At 34.8% G+C, this 25,255-nt stretch overlaps 1 long non-coding RNA gene across 1 annotated transcript; it reads right to left on the bottom strand.

Annotated features, from left to right (window-relative positions):
• Window positions 1-5,716: 5,716 nt before the first annotated feature.
• LOC144978660 (uncharacterized) lies at window positions 5,717-25,124 on the bottom strand. The gene is made up of 2 exons (XR_013646564.1): window positions 15,845-25,124; window positions 5,717-15,294 (listed from the first exon to the last, which is right to left on the bottom strand). It is a non-coding gene; the product is annotated as an uncharacterized LOC144978660 (long non-coding RNA).
• Between the last annotated feature and the right edge of the window lie 131 nt (window positions 25,125-25,255).

The raw sequence follows: 25,255 nt of genomic DNA on the forward strand, positions 1-25,255 counted from the left end.
CACTAGAAAGGGGCTGCATATATACAGTAAAAAGGACAGGGCCAAGAACAGAGCCGTGTGGCAGTCCAAAATTTAACAAAACTTGTTCTGACTGAACACCATTCACCACGTCAGTCTGCCATCGATCCTGTAAATATGATGTAAACCATTTAAGGGCAATTCCTTTTATGCCGAACGTATTTTCTAGTCTTCTTAACAATATGTCATGGTCAATGGTGTCAAAGGCAGCTGAAAGATCTAAAAGGCATAATACATTGATATTGTTAGCATCAGCATTACATAACAAGTCAATTATTATTGAGTTATTGCCCTTTGCAATGAATAATAATTTACTTCCATGAATAATACACTTAATTACATTTAGTTATTTCTAAATAATGTCACAATTGAATACATTAATAGAATACGTTATATTCGTATCATTAGTTAACTACACTTGTGCATTGATGTTATATTACATAACGTATATTTCTGTTTATGTATATTTCTATACTGCATGTTTAATATTACTAAGTCTGTGATATATTATGATTTAACGAACTTAAATAAATATACCTGGTGATTGGCAACCAAGGAGCGTCTTCCCTGTCAGTTATTTTATGTACTGTGGTTGGTACATAACAGAGGCAACCGAACACCGAGAGAGAAACTCAAAGAAAATGAACCAAAGTAACAAATAATTACACAAAAGAGAAAGTGAGTTCTGATTAATCACAAAGAATGAAGTAATCTCATTTCAAGAGTAAGACAGAAAACAAATTTGAAACATAGAATAATAGAGGACAGAGCCATCCACTATGAGAAGTAAAAAACTGCATCCAGGACTTCGACTATGAATCGAGGAGATTTCTGGTATTGCGAGTTGGCAGGCTCATTTGCGATACGTTTTACTGGAAACAATGAACTGAAGAAAAGATATTTTATTCATGATCAGTGACACCCAGAGAGAGAGAGAGAGAGAGAGAGAGAGAGAGAGAGAGAGAGAGAGAGAGAGAGAGAGAGAGAGAGAGAGAGAGAGAGAAGTTGACATCATACATCTTGTTTGATGAATTATCTATATTATTCCTCCGTGGAATGCCTAGGCGATGACATCTTTTGTCTTACGATGTCATTGTGGATGCGCATAATAATTTTTAAAATCTTGAATTATGTCTGTGGGGAATAACATTTTAAAATCTCCCAAAAGAAAAGAAAGAAAAGTAATATGAACATGCCTCAATCACTGTTGTATACAAAGACGTTGGTAAACAATCATCCGACGAATTCTGGTTGATTTGTCTATTGACTGAGAATTTAAAGGTCTAGATAATCCTGTGTACCACTGGAACAAGTAGAGTGAGCCCTTATTTCCTGCTGTGTAATGGTCCCAGACGGATGGAACCTTGTGCCATCCCCCCCAAATAGAAGGCTTAGGGTGACCAGCAAGACATGCAAGCTCTCTGATCACATCAAGGTCTTGATCCACATGAGACTGCCAACTCATCAAGACACATTGACAATTCATTGAGTAAGTTATACTGGTGAAATAGAAATACAGTGCAACACGCGTACAACAAGTTCACAGAACGAGGACAGAATTCTCAAATCATGTCCACCATTGTTTTAGTACATTTTTCACCGACATCCACAATGAAAAATTAACTGAGCGAAGAGAGAAGAGAGCAGAGAAAGTTGCGCTGGGCCTCATAGTTTGAAACTGATCAAAAGATTACGTCATAAAACAAGATGACGATCACAAAAAGAAAGTTAATTACCACGAGTTGTATCCAAAAGTTCAACCAATATTATCATTCATTTCTGCGAGTACAACTAACAACTCTCTTTTCATTTCAGTTTTGTGATCACCATCATGTAATGTGACATAATTTTTTGGTCATTAGCAGTCACAGCCATCTAAAGTGCTTGCCCGTCACTTGAAGCAATCAGCCCCACAATTTATGAGTTTTTATCACAATCTTATGGCACACTGGAAGGAATTGCATTGCCAAGCATTTTTTCCTATCGTCTATGATAAAATTGTGAGTAATGCTCAAGGTCTAATTGTTTCGGGAAATATGCAAAAACTTAAGATAGCTATGATCTCAGATTATAAGTTTACAAAGACAACGGTTGTGCAGACAAGCGCAGCATTCCCTCGTCCTACCAACACCGCCTCCTATGCATGTTGTGTTTCTGTAGTGAATACGATTCACTATGTTGCCAACAAAAAGGTATCGATAACTTCATCAATCTACCAAACCTGGATGTGCAAACATTGATATCAGTTGGCTTCATCACAACAGCCATATTCACCGAAACACAGATCCATCTAAGAAACAAGCTGAAGTATCTTCTTGTCAATGAGATCAACGTGGGATTGAGTGCAATTCACAATTTAAGAATTTTAGGACTCTCCATCGGCAGACACCTAAAGATGAACAATCATGTTTCAAAATTATACTAATTATTATTATTATTATTATTATTATTATTATTATTATTATTATTATTATTATTATTATTATTATTATTATATTATTATTATTATATTATTATTATTTTATTATTATTATTATTATTATTATTATTATTATTATTATTATTATTATTATTATTATTATTATATATTATTATTATTATTATTATTATATTATAAGTAGTAGTAGTAGTAGTAGTAGTAGTAGTAGTAGTAGTAGTAGTAGTAGTAGTAGTACAGTAGAACTCGGAAATAGCGAGTTCGACGGGTCCACTCCTGATTACTCGCTATTTCCGAGTTCTCGCTATTCCCGAGTTGCCAGGAAAGGTTATAATAATATTGCTGGTTATTCCCCTCAGTGTGTAATTCGAGTAAAAGCCGTCGCCCCTATTTCAATTTCTTCACAGAAGTGGGAGAATGCTTGGTTTTTTTGTTGTTTTTATTTTCAAGTAAAATCATGACTAGAAAAAAAACAAGAACATAGAAGTGTGTGTGTGTGTGTGTGTGTGTGTGTGTGTGTGTGTGCGTGTGTGTGTGCGCGCGAGTGTTTGTATGCACTCGGCATGTTTGATGAGGTAAGGAAGCGCATCACTCAATCACTGACCCATTGAAATAATGGTTCCACACTCCCTTCTCTCGCTGATCGTGTCGTTCGTTAACGATGCTACTCGCTGACCGATGCTGCGAAGTGAGGCATGTTGACATGTGCTTACCTCGCGCGTCGCGTGGCACCACATTAGGTGAATAATTGACCCCCACCCCCACACACACACGCACACAAACCCAACCCCCACCCAAATTTGTTTCGCCTATTATGTACTACTACAGACTAGGCTACTATGTAATATTACTCGTAACGAAAAATAAGAAAGAAAAGAGGCTAGGCTAAAAATATTTAAATTGCCATTGTCTCTTGTTTTGCTTTACTTCGTTCGCAGTCCTAGGCTGGGGCAGGAAATGCTCGTTATTTCCGAGTTGACCTCTTTTTCATACTCGCTACTTTCATGCTAATTTTATTGACTCAAATAAGGGAAAAAAACGGGGATTTAGATTTTACTCGCTATTTCCGAGTACGTTACTTTCATGTTCTACTGTAGTAGTTCTTATCATTATTATTACCATTGTCATCATTATTTAAATATTACTGAGAAATGAAAATTCGTAATTTCCCATAAAAGTTCGTATTTTCGTACAGGTATGATATAACATTTGCCATGTCCAAATACAGAAAACACAGCATCGCTGATGAATAGAGTGGAATGCGCATGCGTAGCGGAGGTGCATAAAACGATCAGTTAAGATACACCGTCAACGGAGGTACATATAAACACTATGATAAAAAATAAATGAAGTGCCAATATGATGATAGTTCTACTGCACATGAACGCAAATGTATACATCTAGTTTTGATTTTAATTAAAATCAAATCCATACTGATGGGTTTTGAATACCAAAATTTCTCTTTAAGTGCACCAAAATTTACAAATAAAATAATAAACAGATCAAATGAACGCTTCGGGTTTCCCCTTTATCAACAAAACATGATGAATGAAACGCCACAGATGAATGAGATAATGTGGTAGTGGTGTTTCATTCATCCTGTTTTGTTGATAAAGGGGAAACCCGAAACGTTGATTTGATCTGTTTTTGTAATTAAATTGAAGCTCACATTCAATTTGACATTATTATTTATTTCTTCGAGCTTCGAGCAGCAACATTTACAAAATTTACAAGCACAATAAGATCGAATTTGTAAATGCATTTGAAAACCACAAAACTTTAGCGTCATAAAACCAGTGAGATATTTGATGGATATCTCGTTATTTGACACCATTTAAAATGAAATTGAAAGACGAAAATATCTGCGATATTACTCTTCATCACAGTTATGTATCATTTACTGACCCTCACCTCCAAAACGCGATCGGCAATTTCCAGACCTAACTTTTTTGGCACAAATTAAAAATTCTTTTGAGTTTAGAGAACGTCTCACAGGGCTTAAAGTAATGATTCCCAAGTTAATGTTATCAGCTCATATTTTTTAGTAAGTCACTTAAGTCTAAAAGAAAATAAGTTTTCTCTCTCATAATTCAGAAAAGTGAGTGGAGCAGGCACTTATGTTGGTAACAACAAGAGATGAAGTGAGTAGGAAAGTGCCAGACGACAATAGAGAATAAAAAACTTTCGCAGCGGTGATAGGGGTTTGAACCCGCGACCTTATTGGCACGACAACTCCGCCTGGCCAGTGAGAGCGTGACTCTACCGTATGAGCTATCTCTCATAATTCGGCGGTAGCTTGAGAATCATTTCATTTACCAAATATGTGGGATCTGAAAAGTTCACTCCGGTTACAATAAAAATTGCTACCAACAGCCATCTGTCATCCATATGGAATACACATCGCCGGTTTACCAGTGCTCCGTCGCAGTTGCGCACTGTGAGAATTAACAATCCATATATATATATATATATATATATATATATATATATATATATATATATATATATATATTATAGATTTACCACTGGCATTGAAGCTACCTTTAATAAGAAAAAAATTGTTGTAATTCTCATAACAATAGTAAATATATATTATTAAAAATATTTAAACTTAAAAAAAATAATAAAGTAGTAAAAGAACAAGTTTTTTTGTAAACTGAAGACTTCAGTCTCAGTGGGATTTGAACCTGGGACCTTCCAGCTTAGTCAGTAAGCCGGGCAACTTAAAGCACAATGCCACAGCCATTTGTCCTGTGGTGATATTCAAACACAATCATGGGAATGGGACTCTAGAATAATTCTTTTTTAGCTCGAAAATAATTTTTATTTTGTCTTAAACGTCTGTTGTACATTAATATTTAATTTGTTTAAGATTTATCTAGGCATTCATCATTCAAATTCAGAATGCGATGCGTTTTTCTTCTTTTTTTTTTTCACTTATTTTTATAAGCGTAAACCCTATTTTTGCGATGACAAAAATACCTAACTGACCAAAACCGCTCTCTCACTGGCTGAAAATTTTATTGCGATACCGAGAATTGTGCCAAGAATGGTGCAATAAGTTATTGTGGTAACCAATCACTTCATAAAAAAAATAGCTCTGGCACGAGTATCGATTTAAAGCGCTTGTGATGATAGTTTTAGCTCATTTCAGCGCCAGTAAAAATGAAGATGATGTAAAAGTTATAAACCCAAAAGTAAAAAAAAAAAAAAGGCAAAGAAAAAAAATAAAAGAATGAAAGAAACAAAACGAGAAAAACGTTAAAGTCTTAATCAAATTAAATGTTTATTCATTTCGACCTGTTTTTTTTAAATCCAAATGAATGAATTATCAAATGATAATAAAATAAAATAAATCCAATTCAAGAATGTTCAAGTCCCTCCTTAAAACCAAACACAGACCAAGAAGGCACAAAGGACAATAAAAAATGCTTACGTCATTACAATTAATGACGTCATCCATACAACTATGATCAATAAAATTGTGGACTACAGTCAAAGATGATTTTTGTATTGCTTTGACTATATATCACGTTGATAACTATATTTTTGAAAAAAAAACATACAAACCAAAACAAAACAAAACCCATAACCCCCCAAAAGTATTTGTTAAAACCCCGCAACACCGCCCCCCCCCCCCCCCCCCCCCAAAAAAAAAAACCACAACAAAAACAAAAGAAAAAAACAACAAAAACAAAAAAAAACAAAAACAAAAAAAAAAAAGCAAAAAATAAAAAAACAAAATAACCTAAATACTTTAGAAAAAAATGTACAGTTGAATTTAAAAATTCTTTAATTAAATTGTTTTTAAAGGTTTTACGGCGCTTGCAACACATTAAGGACATGTCAGCGCCAGCAAAAAAGGAAGAGAATGGAATAGTAAAAAGTTCTAGAATTACAATTAAAACACCCAAGAAAAGGTGAGACAAAGGGGAATTTGCTCAAATATGAAACGTGTAGATTCCAAGCGCACACTATGAAAGTATTTAGTTTGAGATCACTTAAAAGTCTCATCCAGACACAAGGCACAGGCCCTAACCAAGAGGGATACACTCACACGTTTACAAATCATATATATAATATGAAAACAAAACAATACAGTACATAACAGAGAGATGATTTACAAGGGAAAAAATGTCATCCCCCAAAACTAACTAGACATTTGATTGTACGGACAAAACCAAGTAATCTCATTCCAAGACAAAGACAGAAAGCAAGTTGGAAAACAGATATAGGGGGATAGAAGACACAGTATGTAACTCCCTGCCCACTATGGGAGGTCAGGAACCCCCACCCAGAATCCGGTATTATGTCAGGACGAAACAGATACATGAAAATAATCAAGTTTAGTGTAAAACATCATAAGGAGACATAAATAATATTTGCAATCTACAGTGGCTTTTTTGTTTGTTTTTGTTTAAATTATTGACACATTTCAGGTTTGAAAAGCTTGAAAACTATGCAACATTTCATCAAACGGTTTTTGAAAAAATGTCATATGTTCAGAATGTCTTCAAGTTTTGTTTGTTTTTAAGGGTTTTACGGCGCTTGCAACACGTTAAGGTCATATCAGCGCCAGTAAAAAGGAAGAAAATGGGATAGTAAAAAGTTCTAGAATTACAATTAAAGCACAAAAGACAAGGTAAGACAAAGATGAACTGGTTCAAATAGGGAACAAATGTAGATTCCAAGAGTACACCGTCAAAGTACTTAGTTTGAGATCACCGAAAAGTCTCATCCAGACACAAGCACAGGTCCCAACTAAGAGGAACACACTAAAATGTTTACCGATCATATAATATGTAAACTAAACATAATACAATGCATAACAGAGAGATGATTTACAAGGAAAAAAATATCATCTCCCAAAACTATAACTATACATTCGACTGTTTCCCTCTCAGCCAAGGACTCCGACCAAGGTCAGGTCAAAACCAAGCAATCTCATTCCAAGACAAAGACAGAAATCAATTGGAAAACAGATAAGAGGGGATAGTAGACATAGTATGTACCTCCCTGCCCGCTATGGGAGGTCAGTATCCCCACCCATTTTAAAAAAAATTATTGACACATTTCTGGTTTGAAAAGCTTGAAAACTATGCAACATTTCATCAAACGTTTTGTTTTTAATTTTGTCATATGTGCAGAATGAATTCAAGTTTTGATTGATATACGTTTTAAACACTGTAAGCCCTTTAGTAGCTGAGCTATGACGTCGTCAGTAGAAAAGGGTAATTTTGACATAATAAATCGTAATTTATTTTTTCTTTCTTTGTCCAACATGATTCCCGTAAGTTTATTTCATTTAACATCTCAGGATATCAACTTGGAACATTGCCTTGACTTAAAAAAAATAAAAATTATGGAGATATGCGAAGAGCAGAGTGTTCAGAACACCCGTGGGAGATATGCGTCACCTGAAGACCAATGTTTTGTTTTGTTTTTAAGGTTTTTACGGCGCTTGCAACACATTTAGGTTATATCAGCGCCAGCAAAAAGGAAGAAAATGGAATAGTAAAAAGTTCTAGTTGTTTTTGTTTTGTTTTTAAGGGTTTTACGGCACTTGCAACACATTAAGGTTATATCAGCGCCAGTAAAAAGGAAGAAAATGGGATGGTAAAAAGTTCTAGAATTACAATTAAAACACCCAAGAAAAAGTAAGACAAAGGGGAACTGAGAACAAATAGGGATCAGATGTAGATTCCAAGAGCATATCACCAATGTACTTAGTTTGAAATCACCTACAAGTCTCATCCAGACACAAGCACAAAATCCAACAAAGAGGAACACACTCAAATGCTTACATTATACATTCAAAATAAAAATAATAATACATAACAGAGAGATGATTTACAAGGAAAAAAATATCATCTTCCAAAACAATAACTATGCATTTGACTGTTTCCCTCCCAGCTAGGATTCCGGCCAGTGCCAGGACAAAACCAAGTAATCTCACTCCGAGACAAAGACAGAAAGCATGTTGGAAAACAGATATAAGGGGATAGAAGACGCAGTACGTACCTCCCTGCCCGCTATGGGAGGTCAGGAACCCCACCCAGCCCGAAGACCAAAATAAGAGAGCTGTTTGCTCTGTCACATTACTCATGCTGCAAAAGACATGGGACGAACTGGAGAGGCTTGCTCTTGTCATTCAAAATGGCGGTGGTCACGTATAGCTTTGAATCGAATGATGATTGCGCAAACGCACAATCGCAGAAAAATTGATGTCGCTGTAGCTTTTCTTGAGTTATTCGAACTTGAAATGCGTCAATGATTAAAAACAAACACACCGTAAATTACGATTATTTCAAAATTATCCTTTTCCACTCATGGCACCATAACTCAGCTACCAATCGGTGCACAATCAAAACTTAAATAAACTCTGCACCTATGGCTAAAAACTGTTTGATGAAATCTCACACGGCTTTGGGGTTATTCAAACCTGAAATGTGTCAATAACAAAAAAAAAAAAAATAAATAAAACACCACTGTATAACACCTGATCTACTCTCCTCAATGAAAATATTTATTATAACTTAAATAATTCAGGCGTTAAATTCAATTCTCCATTAGACTCACCCTGACATACTACTGGTTTGAGACACTGTGTAACATTTACGATTTATTGATACTGAAGGATTCCTAACCAAAAAAAATTAGTTTGTTCATCAATCTACTATTTAAAGCTTTTATCGAACTTTTAACATGCACTCGAGTAAGGTTTCCTGGAACTCATTAGAATGTCCCGATTTTTTCCCCTTACTATTCCTTGTATACAGTTTCTTCCAACTACAGTCTCTATGAGCTTTTTTTTTTTTTTTGCATGTCCCGAGGGGTTCGAGAAAGTCATGCTCGAGTGTATAAATATTCGCCATTTGAAATCTGTCTTGACTTCATCTGTCTTGACTTCATCTGTCTTGATTTTCATTGCAAACTGGAGGAGAGGTTCTTTTTACTTTACACATATTTTTAATACTATCCCTGTCTTGTTAGGTCGACCAATATCTCAGCTCGTGACTGCTCCAGATTATTGTTTTGTTTGTTTTTGTTTTTAAGGGTTTTACGGCGCTTGCAACACATTAAGGTCATATAAGCGCCAGTAAAAAGGAAGAAAATCGGATAGCAAAAAGTTCTAGAATTACAATTAGAGCACCCAAGAAAAGGTAAGACAAAGGGGAATAGGTTCAAATAGGAAACAGATGTAGATTCCAAGAGCACACTATCAAAGTACTTAGTTTGAGATCACCTTAAAGGCTCATCCAGACACAAGCACAGGTCCCAACTAAGAGGGATAGAGTCAAATGTTTACAAAATCATATATAATTATAATATTAAATAAACAGTACAGTGCATAAAAGAGAGATGATCTACAAGGAAAAAAAATCATCTCCCAAAACTCTAACTATACATTTGACTGTCTCCCTCCCAGCTAGGGTATCCGGCCAGGGCCAGGACAAAACCAAGTAATCTCATTCCAAGACAAAGGCAGATAGCATGTTGGAAAACAGATATAGGGGATAAAAGACACAGTAAGTACCTCCCTGCCCACTATGGGAGGTTAGGAACCCCACCCAGCTTCAGATTATTCTCATTATAATATTTCGAGAGAGGACATTCTTTCCTTATCTTATTTTCTCATCAGCAACACCCCTTTTAATTGATTGACAATCTTTCAATAGAAATTATACTTGCATTCTTTGTACTATGTGCCAAGTGGGTATCACATGAACGGCTAATTATAGAGAGGATTATTTTTGGTGTAAACCATGTGTTGGTAGTTTAGTTTTGTTTGGTTTCCACAAAATATAATCCTTCTTTTATGTGATACCCTCAATAAGCGGTGCGTGCTACATAGTGTGCAACTATGACCCTCCAGTCCAAAATTTGCTGATCTAACAAGAATTTGGAGATGTATTAACTCACTCAACCCTAACGCCGACTATATCCGTAAGTATACCCAGGGTTACTTTTACCCCATGCGTATTTATTACAATTTTTCTGAGACAAATTATAGGCGTTGTATCAAAGCTATTTTTAAACATTTTTTTACATGTTAATGGTAGTTGAATCAAACTATCTATATACATGCTCATTTTTAATACATTTTTTTCCAATTTTGAAAAGTAGCAAAAATCTCTAGGATTGAGTGAGTTCAGGTGGCAGCTCTCTCTACCATCTTCATAGATGCATCATATTCAAACGGTCTCATTTAGATTTCCCTATATACCCATTTAATCAATCAAATCCCTACCAGATTCAAACACTCAATAACACAATAATATTATTAATGCAACACACCCCAAATGTTGATATGCATCATAAGTCATTTTGATACTCAAAGTATGTAACTTTAACAAATTAAGAAGAAAAGTAATTCAATGTGAAAGTGAAAAAAAAATCCCAAAAAGAAAAAGAAAAAGAAAAGAAAAGAATAGAACAAAATAAGTAAAACCAACCAACCACCCACCCCCACAACCATACGACGACTTGAACCTTACTTTAACTTAATATTTGTCCTCGCATAACTTCACTTATTCACGGTGACCTCAGTGACAAAACAAAGAACATAACAGTAAGAGAAAAAAAAATCAAACACAACAAAACACACAAAACAAGTAAAGTGGTGGTAGTCAATGTGATCCCAAACAGTAAAATGTTCATTCATTAAGTAACGTAATATAATATTCTATTCAAATCGACTCTTTAAACAAATTATTAGCATAAATTAATACTAATTATAATAAAAATAATAATAATAATAATAATAATAATAATAATAATAATAATAATAATAATAATAATAATAATAATAATAATAATAACAATAATAATAATAATAATTAAAAGCAACACGGTAATTTGTTATACAGCATTAATAATAATTTATATTACCAGTCAGAGGAAATTATTTTTTCACTATCTCAAAAGCACCTTTGACTATTCTCAGATTTCAAAAGAAAGGATGTAACAATAATAACAATATATTAATAATAATAATAATAATAACAATAATAATAATAATAATAATAATAATAATAATAATAATAATAATAATAATAATAATAATAAAAATAAAAATATTAATAATAATAATAATAATAATAGTAATAATAATAATGACTATGACGATGATGATAATGAACAATGAGTTATCATAGCAGCCAACTTGTCAAAGAGCTCAAACGGGATATCCCAATGCATAATACCATCATAATCATAACCCAAAACAGTAACGTTTATTTGTGTATTGTTGTGCTGACGAAGGGTTTGTACCCGAATCGTCCATTATCTGTTTTGTTCCCATACGAAGCCTCTCCATTTTCACTCTTTCGTTAGTATTTTACGATCACCGGCTTCAGGCAGCCCCTACGGTTTTCTACAACCCAAAACAGTATTAAGGTTGGAATATATAATGTGACAAAATCTCGATTATGAGTTTTTCTGTTGCATGTTTTAATTTGCTAGTCCAAAAAAAAAAACCCACATAATTCTGAGACATGCAAGGGTAATTTCCATGCAAATAAAAGGTCTGGACGGTTGGCTGCTATAATTTGATGCTGATGATAACGACAATGGCGGTTGGCAGTGGTGCTGATTTTTTTTTTTTTTAAATTCAAAGGAATCTGCGACACATTTTAGTACTGCAAGATAATAATAATAATAATAATAATAATAATAATAATAATAATAATAATAATAATAATAATAATAATAATAATAATAATAATAATAATAATAAAATAATAATAATAATAATAATAATAATAATAATAATAATAATAGGATAATCAAAAGAAATCATAAGACCATAACGTTGGCGCGATTTGTTTTTTGTTTTTTTAAGGGTTTTACAGCGCTTGCTACACATTTAGGTCATATCAGCGCCAGTAAAAAGGAAGAAAATTGGATAGTAAAGACATTCTTGATGTACAATTGGTTTTGTTTTTAAGGATTTTACGGCGCTTGCAATACATTTAGGTCATATAAGCGCCAGTAAAAAGGAAGAAAATGGGATAGTAAAAAGTTCTAGAATTACAATTAAAGCACAAAAGAAAAGGTGAGACAAAGGGGAATTGGTTCATATAGGAAACAGATGTAGATTCCAAGAGCACATTATCAAAGTACTTAGTTTGAGATCACCTAAAAGTCTCATCCAGACACAAGCACAGGCCCGAACTAAGAGGAATACACTCAAATGCTTACAAATTAAATAGTATAATATGTAAACTAAACATAATACAATGCATAACAGAGAGATGATTTACAAGGAAAAAAATATCACCTCCCAAAACAATAACTATGCATTTGACTGTTTCCCTCCCAGCCAGGACTCCGACCAGGGCCAGGAAAAAAACCAAGTAATCTCATTCCAAGACAAAGACAGAAAGCAAGTTAGAAAATAGATATATGGGGATAGAAGACACAGTATGTACCTCCCTGCCCACTATGGGAGGTCAGGAACCCCACCCAGGATGTACAATTAAAAGGGCGTGAAGAAAAAGGAAGACAAAGGGGAATCGGTTCAAATAGGGAATATATTTAGATTCCAAGAGCACACTATAATGTACTTAGTTTGAGATCACCTAAAAGTCTCAACCAGACACCAGCACAGGTCCCCAATAAGAGGAACACACTCAAATGTTTACAAATCATATGTTGAAAATAAGCAAACTAACAGAAAATAACAGAGAGATGATTTACAAGGAAAAAAATATCATCTCCTAAAACTATAACTATACATACATTTGACTGTTTCCCAAGGACCCAGGCCAGGATCAGGAGAAGACCAAGTAATCTCATTCCAAGACAAAGACAGAAAGCAATTGGAAAACAGATACAGGGTGAGAGAAGACACAGCAAGTACCTCCCTGCCCACTATGGGAGATCAGGATCCCCACCCAGTTGGCGCGATGAAAACAAATTTTTAAAAAGAAAATAACGGTTTACTAGTTCAAAAAGTGCCATTTTGATGATTTTGATATAAAGGTTTTACGGCGCTTGCAACACATTTAGGTCATATCAGCGCCAGTAAAAAGGAAGGAAATGGGATAGTAAAAAGTGAAAGATGCAAACCTTTAAACAGAAAATTCCTATCTGTGGCATAGTAATAACAATTTTTAAAAATATGCCCTATGTGTAGCAGACTGTCACTTGGCCATCCCATAAAGGAATATAGATAATCCATCAAGCGTCTGGTGTCAACAGGAAGCGCCCAATGAACCATATGGGGGTTATCTTGGCCAAGGGTTAAAGTGCCTGAAGCGGGGCTCAAACCCAGTACCTTCAGGGTCCTTAACCACTCAGTCACACTGCCCCTATGTAATGGCAATAACTTTTTAAAAAATAACAATAACTATTATTATAACAAATAGTAATAACTTTTAAAAAAAAAAAAAAAAAACATGGGTAAAAAGGTAAAAAGAAGTTTCATAAATTAATTTTTAAAAAAGGAAAAACTGGATTGTCCCCCTTTCGAAGGTGGATTCCCAAAAAGGGCCAGGGAAAAACGAATTACAAGGTGTTTCAATACTTTAGATGTTGAGATACATTCAGTACATCCAAGTTCTCACATTCATTGAGATACTATTTATTCAAAAAAGAAATCAAATTTCTGTCACACTTTTTAACTTCCAGTAAACTTCCTCTTGTTTAATGCAGTTGTAACCACTACTTTCACAATCATCCATCTCATATACAATTCCTTTCTGTCTCCTGATTTTTCCCTTTATTAAACATATCATGATCTTCGTTTATGAGTTAGCGACTATTCTAAATAAAAAATGTCATTCAGCAAACCCATTGACAAGTCACCAGATACCCAAGACAATTTCTCTGCAATTTCGTTTTCAAGGGTTATTAAATGCTTTATTATAAGTCTCTTCAGCACCTGTCAAATGGACAATGATGAGTCAAATAAAATTCACAAAAAGTGTGGAGAGGGCACTTGTATCAATAATGATGAGAAAAATAGGGTATGGATAACTCAGTCGGTTGTGCGATCGCTCGCTGTCCTCTCTCCCAGCCCCAGACGAAGGGTGTCGTGTCAACTAGATCCTGAGTTTGGCACTGACCCTGTGACTTTTCCATACCCTATTTTTCTCATCAACGATGAGTCAAGGAACATAAATATATAAATTAAATATCTTACCATTGGTAAAGGATTCTGGCTAATGCCAGATCAAAACAGAGTGATCTCATTCCATGACAAGAATAGAAAGATCATGAAAGGGGGGGGGGCGGAAACAAGAACATATTCAATTTCACATTATTATTTACTATTCATTCACAGACAGGACACAAGGCCAAATAGAAAGTCAGTCAATAGGTGCTTGACAACTTTGGTGGTCAAGGTTCTCCTCAGTGTCAAGCCAAGATAAAGAGGTCATCCAGAAGCTTTTTCCAGTCTTCCAGAGGCCCTCCTTCCTGCTATTTTGCCTATGGCGCTAAATTTTTCTCGTCCCTCTGTTCTGATTGTATGGTCCCAAGAATATATATTTCATTATGGATGCTTGGATACACAACTGAATGAACTGTTTTCGATGAAGACATCAGGTTAAAGTTAAATTAACACCAAGAAGCATGAAGCTGGTACTCACAAAGTATAAGACAAGTATTTTTGATTTTATCAAATCTTACAACATTCCTGGATCCCAGAGAGACTAAGAGGGTAGTTGACAAGAGTAGACCCTATACCCAACTTGAAGCTACCCGTTTAATTTTAGAAGTTTAATGGCACTTGCGACACTTATGGGTCATTTCAATGCCTGAAAAAGAAAAGTACTAAAATATACACTGCTTTCCGCTCGAGATAAACGAAACCACGTTAAGATGAGCTCTACCTTACTTGTTTGTTTTTTGTTTTTTTTTGAGGGTTTTACGGCGCTTGCAACACATTAAGGTCATATCAGCGCCAGTAAAAAGGGAAAAAATGGGATAGTAAAAAGTTCTAGAATTACAATTAAAGCATCCAAGAATAAGGCAGACAAAGGGGAATTGGTTCAAAAGGGAACAGATGTAGATTCCAAGAGCACACTATCAGTGTACTTAAATTGAGATCACCTAAAAGTCTCATCCAGACACAAGCACAGGTCCCCACTAAGAGGAACACACTCAAATGTGTACAAATCATATATAATACATAAATAAAACATAATAGAGTGCATAACAGAGAGATGATTTACAAGGAAAAAAATATCATCTCCCAAAACTAACTATACATTTGACTGTTTCCCTCCCAGCCAAGGTATCCGGCCAGGGCCAGGACAAAACCAAGTAATCTCACTCCAAGACAAAGACAGAAAGCATGTTGGAAAGCAGACATAGGGGGATAGAAGACATAGTATGTACCTCCCTGCCCGCTATGGGAGGTCAGGATCCCCACCCAGCTACCTTACTTAAAATAAACTGAAACATTAATACTGAATTTTCCGTTCTAAATAATTAGTGTTTAAGATAAACTCTGCCCGTGAGCTAGTCCAGATAAGATATGCTCATCAATCTGGATCTGCATGACTGGGACAGACAGGGAGTCTCTCAATTCCCCTCCCCTCACCTCCATCTCCTATCTTTTAGTCTCCTTGTCACGCAATATATTCACTTGTTGAAATCAAATATTGTCTATTTATATTCGAATGTGCAGTGTAATTCACTGAAATGCATAAAAGGGGCTACATGACAAACATACAAACGTGAAATGTGTTTGTGTTTTTAGTCCCCATATGGTTTGTGCCTTTGTCTATCATCACTAGCCTTGCCTCCTCATTGTCATCCATGCACACCCCCACTGTGAAAGGGAAGGGATACACTAAATGTTCACAATTAAAGAAATATATATATAACTAATAAATTAAGGTATGATACCATTTAAACAATATTATCTCTCACAAAAAATAAATCCATCTATTTCTTTTCAGTTAAAGACTCCTCAAAGGGTCCAAGTGAAACTAATGGTCTCATTCCCTCAAAGGGTCCAAGTGAAACTAATGGTCTCATTCCCTCAAAGGGTCCAAGTGAAACTAATGGTCTCATTCCCTCAAAGGGTCCAAGTGAAACTAATGGTCTCATTCCCTCAAAGGGTCCAAGTGAAACTAATGGTCTCATTCCCTCAAAGTGTCCAAGTGAAACTAATGGTCTCATTCCCTCAAAGGGTCCAAGTGAAACTAATGGTCTCATTCCAGACAAAAAGCCAGTTGGAAAGGACAAATGTATATAGATAGAATGGACAGCATGGCCACGGACCTGTTAAGAATCCACCTGCCAAGTGAGGCAACCAATCTCAGAGCTGCCAACCTACAATGTCAGTAAAAGTGGACAAGACTTTTTAAATAATCTGGATTTTTCACCGAAGCCAAAAGCACAAAAACTTTTTATTCTCTAATTTGGTTCATTCTGAATCTGAATCTGAATGTTACAAGTTGACTCAATTCTGTGTATTTGTATTCAAGGACAAAGACAGTTGTTTAATGAGGAAGCCATTGACGTGTTTAGGCTGAAGTAGTTTGATAATCTTTGCTTGAAGGTGTGTAAATCTGTTGTGTTCACACATGATTCAATAAGAGCGTTCTAGTCTTTGATGGCGCAGGGTGCAAATGTTTGTTTGTTTTTGTTTTTAAGGGTTTTACAACACTTGCAACACATTTAGGTTATATCTGCGCCAGTAAAAAGGAAGAAAATGGGATAGTAAAAAGTTCTAGAACTACAGGGTGCGAATGAATACTTTTTAAAATGGTTTTAACGCAACACATTTAGGTCATATCAGCGCCAGTAAAAAGAGAATTGGATAGTAAAAAGATGTACGATAAGGACTTCAGGAAGAAGTAAAACAAAGGGGAATGGTACAAATAGGGAACAGATGTTGATTCCAAGAGCATACTGTCAGTGAGATTACCCAAAAGTTTCACCCAGAAACCTGCATAAGAGGAATACACTCAAATGTTGCTCATTTGCTCTGGTAAGATGGGCAATTAACGTACAGTGCAGAATAAAAATCATGAACACTATTGGAGAAATATCTTCCAAAACTATAACCATACATTAAACTGTTTCCCTCCAGTCAAGGTCAGGACTAAACTAAGTATTCTCATTCCAAGACGGAGACAGAAAGCAATTGGAAAACAGATACAGGGGGATAGAAGACACAGCAAGTACCTCCCTGCCCACTATGGGAGGTCAGGAACCCCACAATACAGGCTTTTGAGTGGGTTGGGTTTTTCCTTGAACGTGTGAATTTCATTATGTGTCTAGTTACTCTGGTAAGATGGCCATTAAAATACAGTGCAAAACGAAAATCTTGAACACCATCAGAGGCTAACACGGAAATCTCAAACAAAATGGACCTTGACTTTCGCATATGTCGATAAAATTCTTTTGCTTTATGTTTGTATTGAATGGAAACAATAACTGCCATCGCTCTCTATGCGCGGTATTATATGTATTAATTAATGTATTAAGCGCGCGCGTGCATGTGTTTATAGGGGGAAAGGAAGGGGTGTGAAGCGTGTTTGATCAGTGTCTGATGCACGCAAGTCTCATTCTAATGTGTACCCAGTCTCAGCTGTTACGTTACTGTTATTGTATTAAATTCAAAGAAGGGATCGGGGGAGGGGAATACGGGGTGAGAAGATAGGCATGAGAGAGATGGGTGAGGAAAAGTAGTGATAAGATATTGGATTCATAGGATTCAACTCTCTCCTTACCGATCAATTTCAGTATTTTCCCACAATGGCAGGCTTCCCGGCAGACAAATTGATTTTTTAAACACAAACAATCTCTCTACAAAACAACTTTATGTTCTTATTAATTAAACAAAGATCATTCTTCAAAGTTTATGATGTACAAAATAAATCTGAATAAGAAAAAATGTATATTGTGTCGTAACATATGTGTCGATTTTGCTGTAGGTGGTAAGGAGAGGGTTAAAAGATGACGAGTGTGTAATCACCAATGGGACATGCTGGCTTTGTCTTATTATAGCACATGTAAAGGGGAACATTATTTCACTTGTTACTGAATGAATCAAGACCTACTAAACGCTACACTTCATTATAATGGGACCTTACCGAAACAATACACGTTTACCTCCCCCCCCCCCCCCCATTCATATTCTTTTTAAAATACACAAGAGGGAAATCTCGAACAAACAACTTGTTCGAGATTACCATGCTGCGCTGTATTAAGAACTTAAAATTGTATATTTAAGTCCAATAGAAATATGCTATAAACGACATTAAAGACTATCAATAAGTGATATTAGTGTTGACATCAACATCACTAAATCATAAAAAGAAAAAAAAAATGAAGACAAACAACAGGGTTATTCATTTTTTTAAGACTCTAAATAAAAGGAAAAATCATTGAAAAAACAAGGGACTTTGCAGCCCTATTGTCCTCCCACGCCAAGGGAAATTCCACCATTTTCCGAATAAATAGGACACTAACTAGCTCCACTAACCTCCTGCCAGTCAGAAGATGATAATGATGACGATGATGATGATGATGATGATGGTGATAATGGTTATGTTCACAACGAGATGAAGATATTAAAAAATAAGATTTAAAATGGCAAAGAAGATTTTTCAACAATCAACAAGTACTAATTAATGAATTTGGTTCAAAAACTATTTACAATCATCAATCCTCCAACAAATTACTTTATTTCTGTAAAACAAAAAGCAAAAAAACAAAAACAAACTCGAACCAGTGAAAAAAAATTGTAACAAGGAAGAAAGCATCTTGTTATGAATGCGATGTCATTAAAAAAAAAAAAATAATAAATATATCAATTAATTAAATAATAATAATAATAATAATAATAATAATAATAATAATAATAATTAATAATATGTATCAACAATACCATGAATATACTTGAATGCCATGAGAGCACAGGATTGTAATGACAATAATAATCATCAAAGAGGAAAAAAATAATCAGCAGATTTCAGCCGGTTCATAACAAAGCCGTTGGTTTTAAATTGATACATGTTGCACTAGTTATCATTCTTAAAATTGATACCGATATATATATAATGTATTATATATACAATACAAATGCCTATATTTATATACATAACATGTGTCTCTTTGTCAAAGTAACATGGTCTATGTACAATACCAACAATAATGTATAATTATTATTGTAAACATCATGGGTTTCATTAACACTAACAGGCATTACCATTATTTTAGAATGGACAACTTACTAAAAGTTCAACAAGGGATGAGGATGTTGATGATGATGATGACGATGATGATAATGATGACAGTAGTGATAATGACAAAAGCTTTCACAGTCAAATCATGTCAACAAGGCAAATCTTTTATTGTCACCCAATTCCCCTCTTCTTTCTCCCACAAAGACAAAAACGCAAGTTCCTCCACCACACAGGAAATGAAATATTCATGATGGGCCCAATTAAAACATTAAACATTAAAAAAAACCCCAAAAATAGAAATTTAAAAAAGTTATGAAAAAAAAAAAAAAAAAGAAAAAAAGGCCATTCAAATATGAAAAATTTTGTTAAGAAAAAAAAAAAAGTATCATGATAATCTGAGCTTTGAGATCTTGTTTTCAAAACAAAAGCTTATTTCTTTATATCAATTGAAATGTAAGTCAAGATAGTCGTCATAATCATAATATAATTTAACAGCATATCTCCTCTGCACAACGAAAGGACATGATTTGAGTTTGAGAACAAGACCACAATCAAACCCTACAGATCAGTGTTCACATTACTACTGGCAACAGATATTTATATAAAGATCAATAGCTCCGACAGATCACAATGGAAAAAGCATCGTCCTAATAAAGAAGATAAACAGTAACTTAAAATTAACAAAGATATCCTGCCCAATACCTACTATTTTTTTTTTTTTTTTTTTTTTAAGGGTTTTACGGCACTTGCAACACAGAATACCTACTACAATAACAGTGACGCTATATATTTATAAATGTGTCTTACGTTGGGGAGGGGGGGTAAAATTAATCAACTAGTTTTGGCACATTTTTGTCAACACTGAATTTTACCAAATGGTCTTAGAGTTTATTAATTTACTAAAAGAGTTTATAAATATTTTATAACAATCAAATAAGTATGTATCAGAAGAAAAGTTACAAAAGTAATGCAGATCTGATTATGACTTATTGATCGATTGGTTTAAGATGGGTCACAAAACTGTTGGTCACATGATCCGTCACCTAGAAAAGGAAGTTGGGACATTGTTTGTTTTTTTTGTTTTTAAGGGTTTTACGGGGCTTGCAACACATTAATGTCATATCAGCGCCAGTAAAAAGGAAGAAAATGGGATAGTAAAAAGTTCTCGAACTACAATTAAAGCACAAAAGAAAAGGTAAGACAAAGGGGAATTGGTTCAAATAGGCAACAGATGTAGATTCCAAGAGCACACCGCCAAAGTACTTAGTTTGAGATCACCTAAAAGTCTCATCCAGACACAAGCACAGGTCCCAACTAAAAGGAATACACTCAAATTTTTACCAATCATATAATATAATACAATGCATAACAGAGAGATGATTTACAAGGAAAAAAAATATCATCTCCCAAAACTATTACTATACATTCGACTGTTTCCCTCCCAGCCAAGGAACTCCGGCAAGGATCAGGACAAAACTATGTAATCTCATTCCAAGATAATGACAGGAAACAATTGGAAAACGGGTATGGGGAATAGAAGACACAGCATGTACCTCCCTGCCCACTATGGGAGGTCAGGATCCCCACCCAGCAGTCGGATGTGTCCGTGAAGTTGGGACATAATACAAAAAGTAGATTCAGAGATCTGTGCCTACAACACAAGGGTCAGCAGAGGGTAAGGGGTATTATTTTTGTAAAAAAATGATAAAACATTTAATGGCATTTCAAAAAAAAAATAAAATTATTTCCTACTTTAAATTCATGTGGCAAATCGAAAAATTATTGCAACATTTGTATATGTCGCACATATTTTCCCATCCAAAGGAGGGAAATTTGTAATCATCATAATTTTGAAGGGAAAAAGCAAATTGTCATCTCCATAAGCACTCGGGTGATTTCTCATGACAGATTACATTATCATAAATTTGATACAAAATAAAAATGAATTTTGGACACAATCTGGACTCTTTCAACATGGATGCTTAAACTGTTATAAATTGACAAAACATATTTAAAATTGATTTAGAGTGAAAAATATTTATTTCTATTACTATAATATTATTAAGAAAATTCCAAATTTGGTTGTTTACTTGTACGGGTTTTACGGCACTTGCCACACATTTAGGTTATATAAGCGCCAGTAAAAAGGAAGGAAATTGGACGGTCAAAACATTCTAGATGTACAATTAAAAGGACTTGAGGAAAAAGTAAGACAAGGGGAACAGGTGGTTCAAAAAGGGAGCAGATGTAGAGATTCCAAGAGCACACTTTCAGTGAACTAAGTGGAGATCACCCAAAAGTCTCAACCAGACACCGACATAAGTCCCCACTAAGACGAATGTTTACAAATCATATGTTATTAAAAGTATAACGCTACATAAGACAGACGATTTACAAGGAAAAAAAATACTACCTCTAAAAACTATACTATACATTTGACTGTTTCCCTCCCAGCCAAGGACTCCAGCCAGGATCAGGACAAAACTAAGTAATCTCATTCCAAGACAAAGACGGAAAGCAATTGCAAAACAGATACAGGGGGATAGAAGACACTGCAAGTTCCTCCCTGCCCACTATGAGAGGTCGGAAACCCCACCCAGAAAATTTCAAATAATTTTTCAACCTTACTAGATGAATTACAATTTTTCCTGCCACAATGATCAAAATGTTTTTATTTTTTTTTCATTGAAGGGTGGTATGTCACTCAGCCTCGTCCCAAAGTCTGATGCACATGATACATAAAATATGAAAGGGACTAAATTTAATTTTACCAGTAAATGTAAAAGTAAATGGAGGGAGACTCTATAATTAGACCTGTAAATGAGCTCTATAAAAATTGACTGAAACTCTTCGACAAACTGAAGATTCAATTATTTTTTTTAAAAATAAGGGCATCATTGGAGAGGAGAGTGATAAATACAATATATCAAAATAGTGGGTGTTATTTCTTACTGGAAGTATGACTGCCATAATTTGATGTAGAAGGAATGCTAAATAAGCATGTCATTCATATAGGTAAAGATGACTTCATCAAAGTCATATTCCTGCCTCTGGAATTTTTTGACATAGAAAAATAATCACCCTTATCATCTTTAACTTCTAGCCATGACCAATTGAATTTATTCCTCACGGGACTCACATCTTTATCGATGCTCGACAAATCTGAATTGCGATCCACGAACAGCTCAGCCATTGTGAGAACATTAGAATAATGTAGCAATGAGCAAACTTGATTTTCAATCAGTAAATGACAGAGAAAAAAAAAACTTAAATAAATATGACTTCAGGCCAAAACACTGAATTATTAAGTAGAAGTGAATTATCAAGAAGAAACTTCGGCAGGCGTAGCGGAAAAATTCAAAGAATCGAAATGAAGGTAAATCGCCACAAAACAGCAAGCTCGCTTGGGCTTGAGCAAAACAATGCCAGAAAACGTCCTGATTTGCACGGGAATTAATTAGGCTACTTACCATTGTTCCTTATGATCAGGTACTCAATCAGTGAAGAAACGGTCAACCAGTTTGTTTACAACGTGAGGCAATCGAAATGTGCTTGTAGCAATCTATCCTACCTTTCGATTTGAAGATGTCTACATAACGGACTTGCGGCATTCGCAATTTACTTTATCATAGTTTTGAGACTCGAAGGGTAAATGTGGTCAATTTTGGCTTAGATGAAACAGTGAAATTTATCGCTCGGTGGCTCAGTTAAAATTGGCTACAGTTGGGATCACGACGGATTGGAAAGTGAAAAAGTAATTTAACGAAGGATGTGTGAAAATACCCAGGGAAGTGTTCAGACACGCCTTTTATAAAAAGCGTCGCTTTGTCTTGGCAATATATACATCGTTAATATAAACTGTCCCCATGAGCTATGCGTAGCGCTGTGGAACACTCCTAATTATTTTACGGTCATTCGACTACGATTTGTGAATTCTTTCTTTTTTTATTTCTTTCTTTCTTTCTTTCCTTTTTTAAATATTTGAATTTGACAAATTGACTGATTTCAGTTAATTGACTGAGAATTTACAGGTCTATATAATCTTTCCGTATCTGAATGACCATTTCTCTTTGCATGTATAAAATGACAACGTTTATTTTCTTTTAAAAATTGAAAAAATATCATTAAAAGAGATGAGAAAGTTCCGGGGTAACACTAAAAACAAAACAAAAAAACAACTGACAATCAAGCCAAAACATGTTCATCAAAGTCAAACAAAGGAAAACACTGAATTTTTATTTGACTAGATAGATCTAAACATTTGTCAAAAATCCTTTGAAGAAAAAGCAAAGCAAATTGTTTTGTTTGTTTGTTTTTAAGGGTTTTACGGCGCTTGCAACACATTTAGGTTATATCAGCGCCAGTAAAAAGGAAGAAAATGGGATAGTAAAAAGTTCTGGAATTACAATTAAAGCACCCAAGAAAAAGTAAGACAAAAGGGGAACTAAGAACAAATAGGGATCAGATGTAGATTCCAAGAGCATACCACCAATGTACTTAGTTTTTTTTTTTTTGTTTTGTTTTTTTTAAAAGGATTTTACGGCGCTTGCAACACATTAAGGTCATATCAGCGCCAGTAAAAAGGAAGAAAATGGGATAGTAAAAAGTTATAGAATTACAATTAAAGCACAAAAGAAAAGGTAAGACAAAGGGAATTGGTTCAAATAGGGAACAGATGTAGATTCCAAGAGCACACCGTCAAAGTACTTAGTTTGAGATACCTAAAAGTCTCATCCAGACACAAGCACAGGTCCCAACTAAGAGGAATACACTCAAATGTTTACCAATCATATAATATAATATGTAAACTAAACATAATACAATGCATAACAGAGAGATGATTTACAAGGAAAAAAATATCATCTCCCAAAACTACAACTATACATTCGACTGTTTCCCTCCCAGCTAAGGAATACCAGCCAGGGTCAGGACAAAACCAAGTAATCTCATTCCAAGACAACGACAGGAAACAATTGGAAAACGGGTATGGGGGATAGAAGACACAGCATGTACCTCCCTGCCCACTATGGGAGGTCAGGATCCCCACCCAGTATGTACTTAGTTTGAGATCACCTATAAGTCTCATCCGCAAGCACAAAATCCAACAAAGAGGAATACACTCAAATGCTTACATTATACATTAAAAATAAATATAATGATACATAACAGAGAGATGAATTACAAGGAAAAAAATATCATCTCCCAAAACAATAACTATGCATTCGACTGTTTCCCTCCCAGCCAGGACTCCGAACAGGGCCAAGTAATCTCATTCCAAGACAAAGACAGAAAGCATGTTGGAAAATAGAAAAAAGGGGATAGAAGACACAGTATGTACCTCCCTGCCCGCTATGGGAGGTCAGGATCCCCACCCAGAAAGCAAAGCAAATGCTTATCTAGTTATTTTGTGTCAAATCAGAAAGGGCACTTACTCATTTCAAATTGTGAAATTATACAACATCCAACATTTTGATGTGTCTAACACATTGATAGAAATATTGATCAAAGAAACACAAAAAAAAAAAAAAAAAAAAAAAAAAAAAAATACATACAAACAATCCCCCCCCCCCCCCCCCCCCCCCCCAAAAGAAAAAATTAAAAAAAAAAACTTGTCTTCCTTTGGTCTTCTATTGAATTATTTTTATGA

This window comes from Berghia stephanieae, chromosome 8 (assembly GCF_034508935.2).
Source record: "Berghia stephanieae isolate SIO BIC M18660-M18661 chromosome 8, UCSD_Bste_1.3, whole genome shotgun sequence".
In the NCBI taxonomy this organism is placed as follows: Eukaryota; Metazoa; Mollusca; class Gastropoda; order Nudibranchia; family Aeolidiidae; genus Berghia; species Berghia stephanieae.